At 31.4% G+C, this 12,580-nt stretch overlaps 1 pseudogene; it reads left to right on the top strand.

Moving 5' to 3' along the window:
* The first annotated feature begins 7,362 nt into the window (after positions 1-7,362).
* LOC112419433 (F-box/kelch-repeat protein At3g06240-like) lies at positions 7,363-12,085 on the top strand (annotated as a pseudogene).
* The last annotated feature ends 495 nt before the right edge of the window (positions 12,086-12,580 follow it).

Raw genomic sequence — 12,580 nt, forward strand, 5'->3', positions numbered from 1 at the left:
CTTTATTAATGGTAGGAAAAAAATAAATACTACTAATAAAAATTATAAAATGAAATTGTACTTGTTTCAGATTAGGCCAATACCCATTTTCTTTATGTACCGGATCACCTCAAGCCACTAACGGAAGCGTAAACCACCACATGGATTTATCGTAAATCCATTGAATCATGGCCAGATAACCTAATCTTGATCATTCATATTGAATCCAACGCTAACTTATCCTAATCAATTCACATGGGTCCTCCCAAGATAGCTATTTAGATAAATGTTAGAGGTCTCAAAACCCTAATCACTCACTATAAATTAGGCTATCTCATGTCCTAAATATGTCTCATATTCGGGGCATTCTGATTTGGTTGTCAGAGTACTCTCAGATACACGTCATGAAGAAGGAGATTGAATCTAAACGTGGGGCATCACAACCCCACGAGCAAGGGAGGTTTTTCATGTACAACTAGCAAAATTAATAGATCCAAAACTTGTCACTATATAGGTCATGTTGTTTGGTTAATAGGCACATTTTTTGCTACAAACACACAGTTCATGCACTATAATTAAAATATATAATCAATCAAACAATTTTATTTATCATTTTTTTATCTCCTTACATTTATGACTTTCTCTATATTTTTATGCATTTCTTAGTGCAGTCAAAAACCCTAAAACAATTGTACCCAACACGCTACTAGAGAGAAGATATGAAATTTCCGACCGAGAGACAAAGTTATTTCCTCCGTGTCAATCGTTTGAAGCAAAGGAAATCACACTAGAAGACATTCTGTCAAATCTCGACTAAATCTTGTCAACAATTTCTAATTAATTAATATCTAGATCGTTCTTAAAAATTATTAATTGATCAATACCAAAATAAATAAGTTAGAGTTGCCTTACACTTTTAAATGAGTTTATTGGGTTAGGTGTTCGCCTCAGACGTGGCGGAGCCATGATTATTGTAAAGTTCGGGCAAAAAAATTTTGCAACACGTTTATATGGGTTTACATAAAAAATTGCAAGCAAATAATAATAAAAATCTAAAGAAATTGTCCAATTTATAAGGATTTATATAACAAATTCATAGGGATTTATATAAGAAATTGTAAAAAATTTAATCCGGAACCTGGGGTCGCCGGGCCATAGAACCGCCCATGGCCTAGTCTTTTATATTTCTCTTCTATTTAATCTATTTTTTTTTTCGCTTAAAAAAATACTCAATGTGCAATCAAACTATTAATGAAAAAAAGTCTCTCTCATATATAGGTTACACATTCAAAATGTAAAATAATTTTACATTATCACTCAATAGTAAATGTGTATTCCGTCAAATTATCTCTCTGATCTCATATATGTCGATGCAAAATTAATTTACACTAAAAAAACATATCCATTAAACTCATTTAAAAAATGATTTTACATCCATGCACCGATTTAGGACAAATTAATTTAAGTTTTGTAGTATATTGCAATGTTCACATTCATGCAGCGTAACTTTAACGGGACCATCTTTGACAAATAATAACGTAATGTTGGGTTTATCTTAAAAAAGTAAAAAGACTTCGCCTTGGAATCCAAGAGTGTGACAAAAATGGATGAATTGTAGGGATCATAGTGGATCGGTCAAATAAACTTCAAAATAATTCTTTATTTAAAATATTTATTAAATATTTATTTAATTGTCTAAATTTCATATAAATTATTTATTATTAATTTTAACAAATGTCTGATAGATTGGATTTAATCTGTTAATAATTTTATTATATAGTGGATAAACTAGATGAATTTGTAGTTGGGTGGATTGTCATTCATGGAACATATAAAAAAGAAGTTAGTAAAAAAAGAACTATCAAGAAATAAGGCTTTGCATGTTCATTTTTAGAGTGTAAAAATTAGCCTAATTTGCACAGAAGCTAAATATTGGGAATTAATTAAAACAATGAGAACTTTCTTCGAAATAAAATAAAGGAAACTCTAACTAATATTTTGGTTTATAACTTTTTCTTCTGTTTCATTTTACAACCTTTTTGAAGGAATAAGGGAGTTATAGTTATGATAAACCTTGGCAAGCAAGCTTATAAAAAAGTAGATTTTACTTTTTTATATAAATTTTTGGGTTAATAGTGTTTTTCACCCCTGTAATATATGTCATTTCTGATTTTCGTCCCTCTAAAATTTTTGGTTTGATTTGCATCCTTGTAAAACTTTTTTTTTTCTTCGGAAAACACCCCGCCCCCATATGACTGTGCATATTTGCTGACGTGGTACACTGTGTGGCATGCTGACTGTGCATTTATGCTTATGTGGCGTGTTGACGGTATAATTAATTTTATTTTTTTAAGGGTACACGTGACATTTGTGCCTATTATTTTAAAAAAATTTATAATATAAATTCATTTATATTAATTTAGAAATAAAAATAACTTTAAAAAATTTAAAATTAATTTTTGAAAATAAAAAATTCAGGAAATTTTGTAAAAAAAAATAATTTTTTTCTAAAATTTTAATTTAAAATTTTTTTATAAAAATCTGGAATAAAATTTTCAAAAAAAAATCTGAATTATTTCAAGAATTTTTTTTATAGAAATAATTTTTAAAATAATTTTTTTTTCGAAAAAAATATGACTTTTTTTTTTAAAATTTCAAATTTGTTGTTTCTATTTTGAAAATTAAACTCCAACATCTTTAAAAAAAATTAATTTCGAAAAATTCTTATTGATTTTTTAATGTTTGAATTTTTTTTTCGATTTTTTTTTATTTTTTGGAAAAAGAATCTGAATATTTTTTTGGATTTTTTATTTTTGGAAATTAATTTTCAGATATTTTAAAAAATAAAATTCGAAGTGGACAATTAAAAATAAATAAGTTTTTTTTTTTTTTTTTATAAAAAAAGCTAAGTCAGCGTCACATATGCGCATTTGATGAGTTGGATGGAGGAGGGGTGTTTTCCGATTTTTTTTTTTTTTACAAGGATGCAAACCAAATCGAAAATTTTATAGGGGCGAAAACCGAAAATAGCCTATATTACAGGGGTGAAAAGTACTATTAACCATAAATTTGTTCACTAAAGATAAACTTATTCGAGAAGTGTTCGATACTAAATGTGGATATCTCCCTCATTTGTGATTTATAATTTGGTTCTCAGTATTGTGAGAGGATAACCTTTCGTTGGAAAAAACGGGTACTCACGTGTACATCGGTTGTCATACCAATTTTTTTTTAAAGATATGATGATATAAATAAAGAATGATATCATTATGTTATTTTGGTTTATAACTTGATAACTTTTTCATACCATAATTTTTTTTTCCTTCTCTCCTTCTCAAACCCTACCTACCCGTCACCCCTTTCTTCTTCTTCTTCTTCTTTTCAGACGGGTGATTTAGGGTCAATTTTGACCCAAAAATCACTCATCCGAATTGTTTTTCCTTCTATTCTAATTGAATAAGTGATTTCACATATTTTCAGTTTTGTTTCGTTTGTTTTTGTGATTTCGTCGTCTCTGAACAACTCTGTTTGTTTTGATTTCCCGTCTTAGTGCGGTGTTTATTTAATTCAGGTTGAAAGATTAGCTTTGATCAAGTGCAAATCCGATCAACGACAATGATTTTGGCGTCGTCAACGTTGCATATCCGGAGATATGAGTATTCCGGAGACATAAATATAGTCATATTAGTCATATTTGAAGGCATATGTACTTTGCCGTTTTATGCTATTAACATGGATGTTGTGAGTTTGTTCACAAATTCATCCTTTTTGTTTTTAGCGAATTTAAATTTGTATTGTATCGATGTACTCTATCAATTTGAATGAATGAATATCGTTTATTTTTGTTAAAAAAAAAAAAAAAAACTTGATCACTTTTTCTTCTGTTTTATTTTACAACCTTTTTGAAGGGAAAAGGAAGTTAGTTATTTATGATAAATCTTAGCAAGCAAAAATATAAAAGGCCAGATATCATACTTGCACATGATGGTACCATCCACAATAGACACATCCATCATTTCTCTTTTTCACACGCTCTTCTCTTTATATATCGTTGACATATCAAAGTAATTAATACACCACATTTTTCCACGGGTACAGTATATTTAGTTTTCAATATAACTTTACATTGGTATGAAATATTATCATTGATTATTGTAAAGTAGTATAAAATTAACATATTCTTTTGCTTTTGCATATGAGGTTAAGTGACTTGGAAGAGATGCCCCTTAAAATGCGCTATTATGATTTTGTGAAGGCTTTGCAAGTTCAAGACAGAGTGCATATGAAAATATGATAATGGGGTTTGGCTGTCCTCAAACAAAGAACTGTATCTCAATTTTATTATATTTTTGTAAAAAGAAGGGGCTAATCTAGAAATAGAATAGAGGAGGTATTGCCAACATGGAATTGAAATGTTTAAAACTCCAACAACTTGTTATAAACATCTAACTTAAAGGATCGTATGAGCTATTTGGCCTTTTAAACATAATGATTTGAGTTAAGGATTAAAGGAATTGAATCTAATGTGTTCAAGCCCAAACAATTGAAGAAAACAATGTTGAACCAAAATGAGTTTTGTATAATGCCCCTCAAGTTTTTATGATAATAAAGTACGAAAAGAACAATTCAATATGTTAATGTGTGTTCAAGAATGCAAGACCACATAATTAAATTATAATTCTCCAATTAAGAGTGCATCTGAAGTAAGTGAGAAGTTGAAGACTTGAAGAAATGTCAACCAGAAAGCAACATTCTAACAAGAATTTTCATCAGACTCTGAAGGACCCTAGCATCTGAAGACCATGTTAGCAGCTGAAGACTCTGACCAGTTTGTCGTCTTTTGGAAAAAGATCGCTATCAGACTATGAGTAGTATAGTATGTCTTCTTTTGACCACATGCAGAAACAAACAAAGAAATTCAAGAACAACGAGAATGTAACAGATCATTCTATTATAATCAAAGGAATTTCTAATGACTACTCAATAACATAAACCAATTGAGGCAACATCTCAACGTCTCTGATCAAGCTTCTCAAGAACTCATTTTATGCGCTGACATTCTTCAGCAATGACTCTCAGAAATTCTCCTATATAAGGACCTAAGCAATTGAAGAAGCATAAGACAATACTCTGAATTTTACAAGTGCCCTTACTCTATCAAAATCAAGTAGCACACAAAACATTTAGAGAAATTCTTATAAAATCTCATATCTTAGAATTTCTTAAGTCTAAGAGTTCATCTGAACTTTATTAAATTACATGTTTGCTTGTGTATCAACTGTAAAAATCAACAATGTTTTATTTGATTTAAGTTAGATTGTAGAAGTCTCTTTCTTGTGTGATTGTGCAACATAAATCTCTTTCCAGTGTGATTGAGCAAATGAAATATCTTGCCTGTGTGCTTGAGCAATTTGTAATATGTGAGATTATAGTGAAAACCCCTTAAAAGTGCAAGGGGATTGAACTACTCTCGATTTGTGGGAGGAACCAATATAATTGCTTTGTGCCGTCTCTGTCCTCTCTCTCTCTCTCTCTCTCTCTCTCTCTCTCTCGTCTCTCTCTCTCTCTCTCTCTCTATGTGTGTGTGCGCGTGTGTATATATATATATATATGTGTGTGTGTGTGTGTTAATTTCGATGTACTCAACTCTATTTCAGACTCTGAACAAGACTATGTTTTGCTCAAGACTCTTAACTGTTTAACAAACATATTTCTGTTTAACAAATATTTAATATTGTTGTAAGATAAATATTGCCGATTAATACTGTATATATATAATTTTAGTTTTGAAAATTTATATAAATTAATAATTAATACAATTGTTGACTACTATATAAACTATATAAATTATTTTATTAAATATTTTTATTGAAATTTAATAATCTGAAATTATGTTTCAGCCAAAAAATGTTTAAACTCACTTGAATTGATTTGATAGTATTGACTTTATACATTAAAGTGTGTTCCTCTCAAAGATCTCAATTTCGATTCTTCGTATGTCAATTTGAATGAGTTAGCTTACCTTCTTCAAAAACAAAAAAGTTAAAATTTTAAATTTTACAAAAAATCTACTTTAGTTTATTTGGATCAAACTTGAATACTCTCAATCATTTCAAATTTAACATGTAAATCGTATAATAATATCTATGTTAAATTGTTTAGTCCTCTAAAAAAGTTAGATTTTTTAGTAGAATCATTTAATATGATTCTAAGATAAGTATTGCTGACCGTTGATATGGACCTGCTATTTTTTTGGGGATTGATTATCAGACCCGTTCCTAGAGTTTTACGGGTCTTATGCATAATATGAAAAAAGGGCCCTTACATAATGCATCATAATTTTTTTATCTCATGTTGTGTTTTTTTGCTTTTCATTTTGTTTTTTTTTATTTCGCTTTTCACTACAAAATAAATGTTTTTTTAGACAACATCTGAAAATAAATTAAATATTTTATACACACCAAAACAAAATAAAAATACCGTAGAAGTAGAGAAAAATAGCACATGTGAAGTAGACTGAAATTTTAGCACCCTATTTTCAACTAAAATAGAATTTGCTTTGTTATGAAAATTATCCCCATTTATTGGATAATAAATATCGTCGATATTTTTAATATTAATGAAGCACTTTATTAGAAACAAAGGGCCCAAAAAAATATCACCAATTTCTTCGATAATAAATTTTTGAGCATATTATCAAGAACAAGCAAATTTTTTTATAGGAGGGTGTATATAGAAATATTTGTGTTACATGGGATATATATAACAAATCTCACTAAAAGGGCCAAAAATACTAACAGATGTCAGCCCATTTCTTTACCATGTCAAAGTTTGGGCCTTTACTGAGAATTTTTCTATATATATCCCCCGAAATCCAAATATTTCTATATACACCCCCTTACCTTAAAAAAATTTTGGGCCCCCTACCGGCATGGGCCCTAGGCCGTCACACTCGCGGCCTATGCCCTAGGGCCGGCCCTGTTGATTATGTGCTCTGGAGATTTATGTGAGAATATTTTTTTATTGTTCACCAGTTTTCCTTCCTACTAAAGAAACCTAAAATTCCGCCACAAACCACCACCTTGAGCAATGACCTCCACCACCTCAAATGATCCAAACCTCATCATACATTGGCCATGCCAGCTTGTTTCTCAAACCGATCCACCAATTTCCACCAACAATAACACAAAGGTTATCCCTAGCCCTGTCACCGTGACCAAAAAACAACAAAAAAACGTTTGCACAAGCTCTTAGCAATGTTTGTGATGTTCCAATCAGTTAGTTACCTCATCCATGCAAAAAAGGTGATGAATCGCAACAGAAATTCCTGAAGAGGAGTATATTACTGGCTTGGATGAGTGTAAACACAACTTGCATGTAATAATGATATGGCCAAAAGGGTCATCACCTTTTACTATGGATAACTTGCGCTCCAAGCTGATGGTTATAGGGAAATCTCTTGGTAAACGGGGAATCATTTCTATTGGCAAGGTATTCTATGAATTCACCTTCTCTTCCTTGGAGGATCTTAGAAGGGTTAGATATGTTGGATCTTGGTCTTTGAATCCTAGTATTTTGAAGCTTTTATAAATTAAATGTTTTGTTTTGTTAATAAATAAATAAATGTTTTTTTACGATAAAATAAATCATAAATGTTCTGACATTTTATAAGTTACTTTATTTAAAGAAAAAATTAGACCAATTCATCTGGTTTAATTCAGTTTTTGTACATAACATTTATTTTTTAGAGACCGAGTCAATCAGTTTAATCTGATTCAATGACACGGTTCGACCATTGACCCAGTGATCCATCACCTTCACTAGTCTGGTTTTTAAAACTATGATTACAGGGTTGGAATCCAACTTTTTTAACGGGGGTAAATCAAAATTCGCTAATATTTCAAGGGGACAAACACTTATCAACCCTTTTATCAATTTAAGAACTTGCTTCAAAGAAAACGGGTAATTTGGTCAATTTCCTGCGAACTGAGTTAAACTCTTGAAGATAATTTTAGATCAATTTAATCACAAGTAGATGTGAAGTCTGCTTAGATCAACTGTCAAAGATTACATCTTCAATGGTCAATGGTAGCTTTCTCTTCAACTAATTCAAATGTATCCTGTAGTCTCTCAACTTATTCAACAAGTTTCAATCCCTAGATTTTCTCAAAAGGATCAGATGATACTGGTGACTTGTTACTGAAGGAAGCCTATGAATTCAAAAATCAACAATTCCAAGACTTACACTGGGCTAGTTCTATATGGAGCAAAGATATCCCCCAACAAGATCTCTCTTTGTTTGGAGGTTTATGCATAACAAAGTTCCCACCGATGACAACTTAATGCTTAGAGGGTGCAATATTACTTCAATGTTCAGAAACTTCTTTTCACCTCTTTTTTGAATGTCAAATTGCTAACAAGCTTTGGAATTGGTTACTAGCACGTTTAATATGGTCTACCAATTTTCATCCAAAGAAGACATATGTAAGATGGTGATTAAAGCTGCATTGATTCACATTCTCAACATTATCTGGCACGTTAGAAACCAAGCAAGATTCAATGATAATTGTTTTTACTTCTCTCTATGGTAACTTGACTTCCAAAGTGTCAAACAATTCCATTACATATTTCACAATTCTTAAAGCTTTTAAATGCATTATCCATCATCCTAAAGCACCAGTGATCAAAGAAATTCTATGGGATCCTCCTCAATTGAATTGGACTAAATGCAATATTGATGGAGCCTCAAATGGCAATCCAGGTAATTCAACATGTGGAGGGATATTTAGGGATCACAATTCAGATGCAATCTTATGTTTCTCAGAACCTATTGGTATTTGCACATCTTATAATCAGGCTGAGCTATGTGGATTTATGAGAGCTATTGAAATCATTTCCCAAAACCAATGGAACAATATATGAATTGAAACTGATTCTTCTTTAGTAGTTACAATATAATGTTAAGAGTATACAATATAATGTACAATATGTGAAAATATCCTCTACTGTTATTTAGACCTAATCATCTTGTTAAGGAAAATATATTTTAAGTAATTTGAAGTTTGATCGGATAGTAAGAAAAATATAATAAAATATAAATCCAGCAATAATATAAATTTGGACCCTCTTGAATGAATTGTCCATAACTAAAGTTCAATACTACTACTTTGTTATGAGTTTTCATTTTAGGTTTTTTTTTTTTTTTTTTGACAAGAGTACATTTTCATTTTAGGTTCTATTTTCCTCATTTCAATATACAATTGTACATACATAGTTTAAATATAGATTGCATACACAAAAAGGAGTCATTGGAAACTATGGAAAAAAGTATGAGTAATCGTCTTCCAAACTCCCTCCTATACCTAAATCAAACAAAAAAGGGGAAAAAAAAAGACGAAACTAAAAGTGGCATATTCTTTTCCTTTTCACTTTGTTTTTTGTTTCCTAACTTAATTCCTTTGATCCGAACAAATTGAATTTGAACTGCAGGGGAGGCTAGACACCGTATGGTGTAAGAAAGCTGGCCCAATACAAAGCTCTATCTTGTTGGGATTATTTGATTTTTGACAAAATTATACTTGTTGTCTTTTAACTTAATTTCCAATAATGGTTTTGTTCTTTATATTTTTTCATGTCATTTTGATTCGTTTGCATATGAATTTTTATGCATCAAATCTAAAGGAATGAAAGATGAGAGAAAGAGAGCACATACATTAGCATTAGCTTTGGCCAATAAATAAGAAAGACTTGTATATGCAAATAGTCCATGCATATATATAATAATTTTGGGTTTAACCTCCGTAAAAACGCTTTTTTAAGTTTTAGTCCTTGTAAATATTAAATATTTTGTTTTGGGCAAACATCATTTTGATCTCTGATTCGGATAAAAATCCATATAAATCCTCGACTTTTCAATCCGTTAATCACTTTAGTTCTTGACGTTAATCACAAGCATTGTGACATTGTGATTGACCAATATCACCAATGTCACCCAACTCTATGTCATTCAAGTCCGATCCGGCTAATATGAGAGTGACACATGGGTTGCGGATGTGTTTTTTCTTCATATCAAAGTAACATATGGTGATAAAATAATCCAATTATTCAAATTAAATATTTTAATTATATCAATAAAAAATAAAGTCTCAAAACACTTATCACCATTTCCCTCATAGCATTTTTGGGTTTGAGTTTAAAAGCAAAGCAAAACACAAATAATTTCTCCTTCACCATCCTCGACTCTTTAATTGCAAACCAAGCATCATACCACTTAATAAAAAAATAAAATCAAATGCCTCGTTTAAAAAAATAAACAAGATCTTGAATAGAGAAAAAGTGAGAGAGGTGGGGTGGCATTTGTGATTATTTAGCGTGTGTTGGTTCTGCAATAAGGATAATTGATTTTGACAGAATTGTTTTATAGAATTGATTTTGGTTAAAAGTGATTCTGACTAAAAGTGATTTGTGTTTGGATGCATTCATGTAAAAGTGAGTTGAACTATAAATTTATGTGTGAAAATCAATTCTAAAACCAAAAGCTACAAATTCTAGCTTCAAATATAATCAATTCTAGAGGCAGAATCAATTATACTCGACAAGGACCAATGTCATAATTAATTATGATCTCTAGAGTAGCTTCCAGCTTAACAGATTCCTCCCTCATACTCTCTCTCTCTCCCTCCCTCTCCCTCCCCTTTTATCCTCTTCCTTTTTCATCACTCATGGAGGAAACAATCGTAACAAAGACGCATCAACTCACTCTTACCTTCACCGGAACCCTAACAACAACAACTCCGCCACTACCCACTCTTCCATTCGATCTCATCGCTGAAATTCTATGCAGACTCCCGGTAAAAATCCTTATTCAACTTCGATGCCTCTGCAAGTCAGTCAATTCATTAGTTTCTGATCCAAAATTTGCTAAAAAACATCTTTGCATGTCAAACACTCGCCATCGTCTCATGCTAAGCTCTCGCAACGACTTAGACGAGTTAGTTCTCTTTGATTCCCCAATGCCCTCTGATTTTCCAACGTTTACTGTCAAACAAACACAAGTCAGTTACCCTGATTGTCTCAAAATTGAATATGATTCTCCTTTGTACGTGTGCTCTTGTGATGGCATCCTTTGTTTCACAATGTATATTGGTTATGATGTGAGTCCACCTATTTTGTGGAATCCTTCCATTAGAGCGTTTAAGATATTACCTCCATTGGATAACAAAGCTTTCTCCATATATAGCTTCGGGTATGATCACTACATTGATAAGTATAAGATTGTTGCAGTTTCTCTTGTTGTGGACGAAAATCAATATATTGTTGAGGACTGTCTTCAAAAAAAAAATATATTGTTGAGGACGAAACTCAAGTAAGTGTTCATACTTTGGGTACGGATACTTGGAGAAGGATACCAGACTTCCCATGTTTTGGCCCGTGTCGTGGGTATGGAATATTTGTGAGTGGCACAGTTAATTGGTTGGCATTCGAAGATGTGAGTTCTCCGTGTGTCATTGTTTCTCTTGATTTGGAGAAGGAGTCGTATCAAACGTTTTTGCTGCCTGATTTCGAGAAGGATCCTTTGACAAATTTGGGGGTTTTGAGGGATTGCTTGTGCTTCTTTGCAAATAGTGATATGTTTTTTAATGTGTGGATTATGAAGGAATATGGAAATAAAAAGTCTTGGACTAGATTGTACCGTGTTCCTTACATGGAAGATCGGGGTTTGTGTCACTATACAAAGGCTTTATATATTTCTGAGGATGAACAATTGCTGATGGACTTTAAGGAGTTGGAAAGTGGTAAATTGAAGTTGGTTGTTTACGATTCCAAAGATGGTACTTTGAAGATTCCTGAGATTCAAAACATTGGTGGTTGAGATGGAACCAAAAGTCTACATTGAAAGTATATCACCTTGTTCTTAATGTTAGGATGTAGATGGTATGATATGTCACTTGAACCTGGGATTCAACTGCAACAAATATATGTTTTATTTTTGTTTATGTTATTTCTTTTGTCTAGTCTGATAATCAGTGACTTGTTGGATCATTGTTGATTAATGTTTGATAGAAGGGTGAAAAGTTCTTAATTTCAATTTTATGTTAAGTTAAAGTTTTTGGATTTCTCGTCGTGCATTATATTTTAAATAGTTCACAATTATATATTGTATTAGATGGCTTGTCATTTGATTTTCTAAAATCTGAGTTACTTATAATGTCTACTTAGCATACATGTCATTTGATTTTCCCATTGTTGGAATGGTGCCTTTTGTGGTGCTGCAATGGTGCTTGCAACATAAGCTGCTTTCTCTAAATTGCAGAGTTTTATTTTCCTTCTTCTATGTTATGGTCTCATTTCATCGTGGTTACGACATGTGGAATAATGTGATGACAAGGTAAATTGTGGATCTCGGAAACCTCTCTTAATTGATGATTATTAAGAGCCTCTTGTTGTTATATGATTGCCTTCTGTTTCTACATAATTTCATGTATTATGTCAGAGCCTCTTGTTGTCATTCAAAGAATACACAAATAAAGAAAGAAAATTTATCTATAAGAGCCTCTTGATTTGATTGTGTTTTTACTATCAAGTAACGTAAGATTTTATA

Source organism: Medicago truncatula, chromosome 2, assembly GCF_003473485.1.
Source record: "Medicago truncatula cultivar Jemalong A17 chromosome 2, MtrunA17r5.0-ANR, whole genome shotgun sequence".
Taxonomy (NCBI): domain Eukaryota; kingdom Viridiplantae; phylum Streptophyta; class Magnoliopsida; order Fabales; family Fabaceae; genus Medicago; species Medicago truncatula.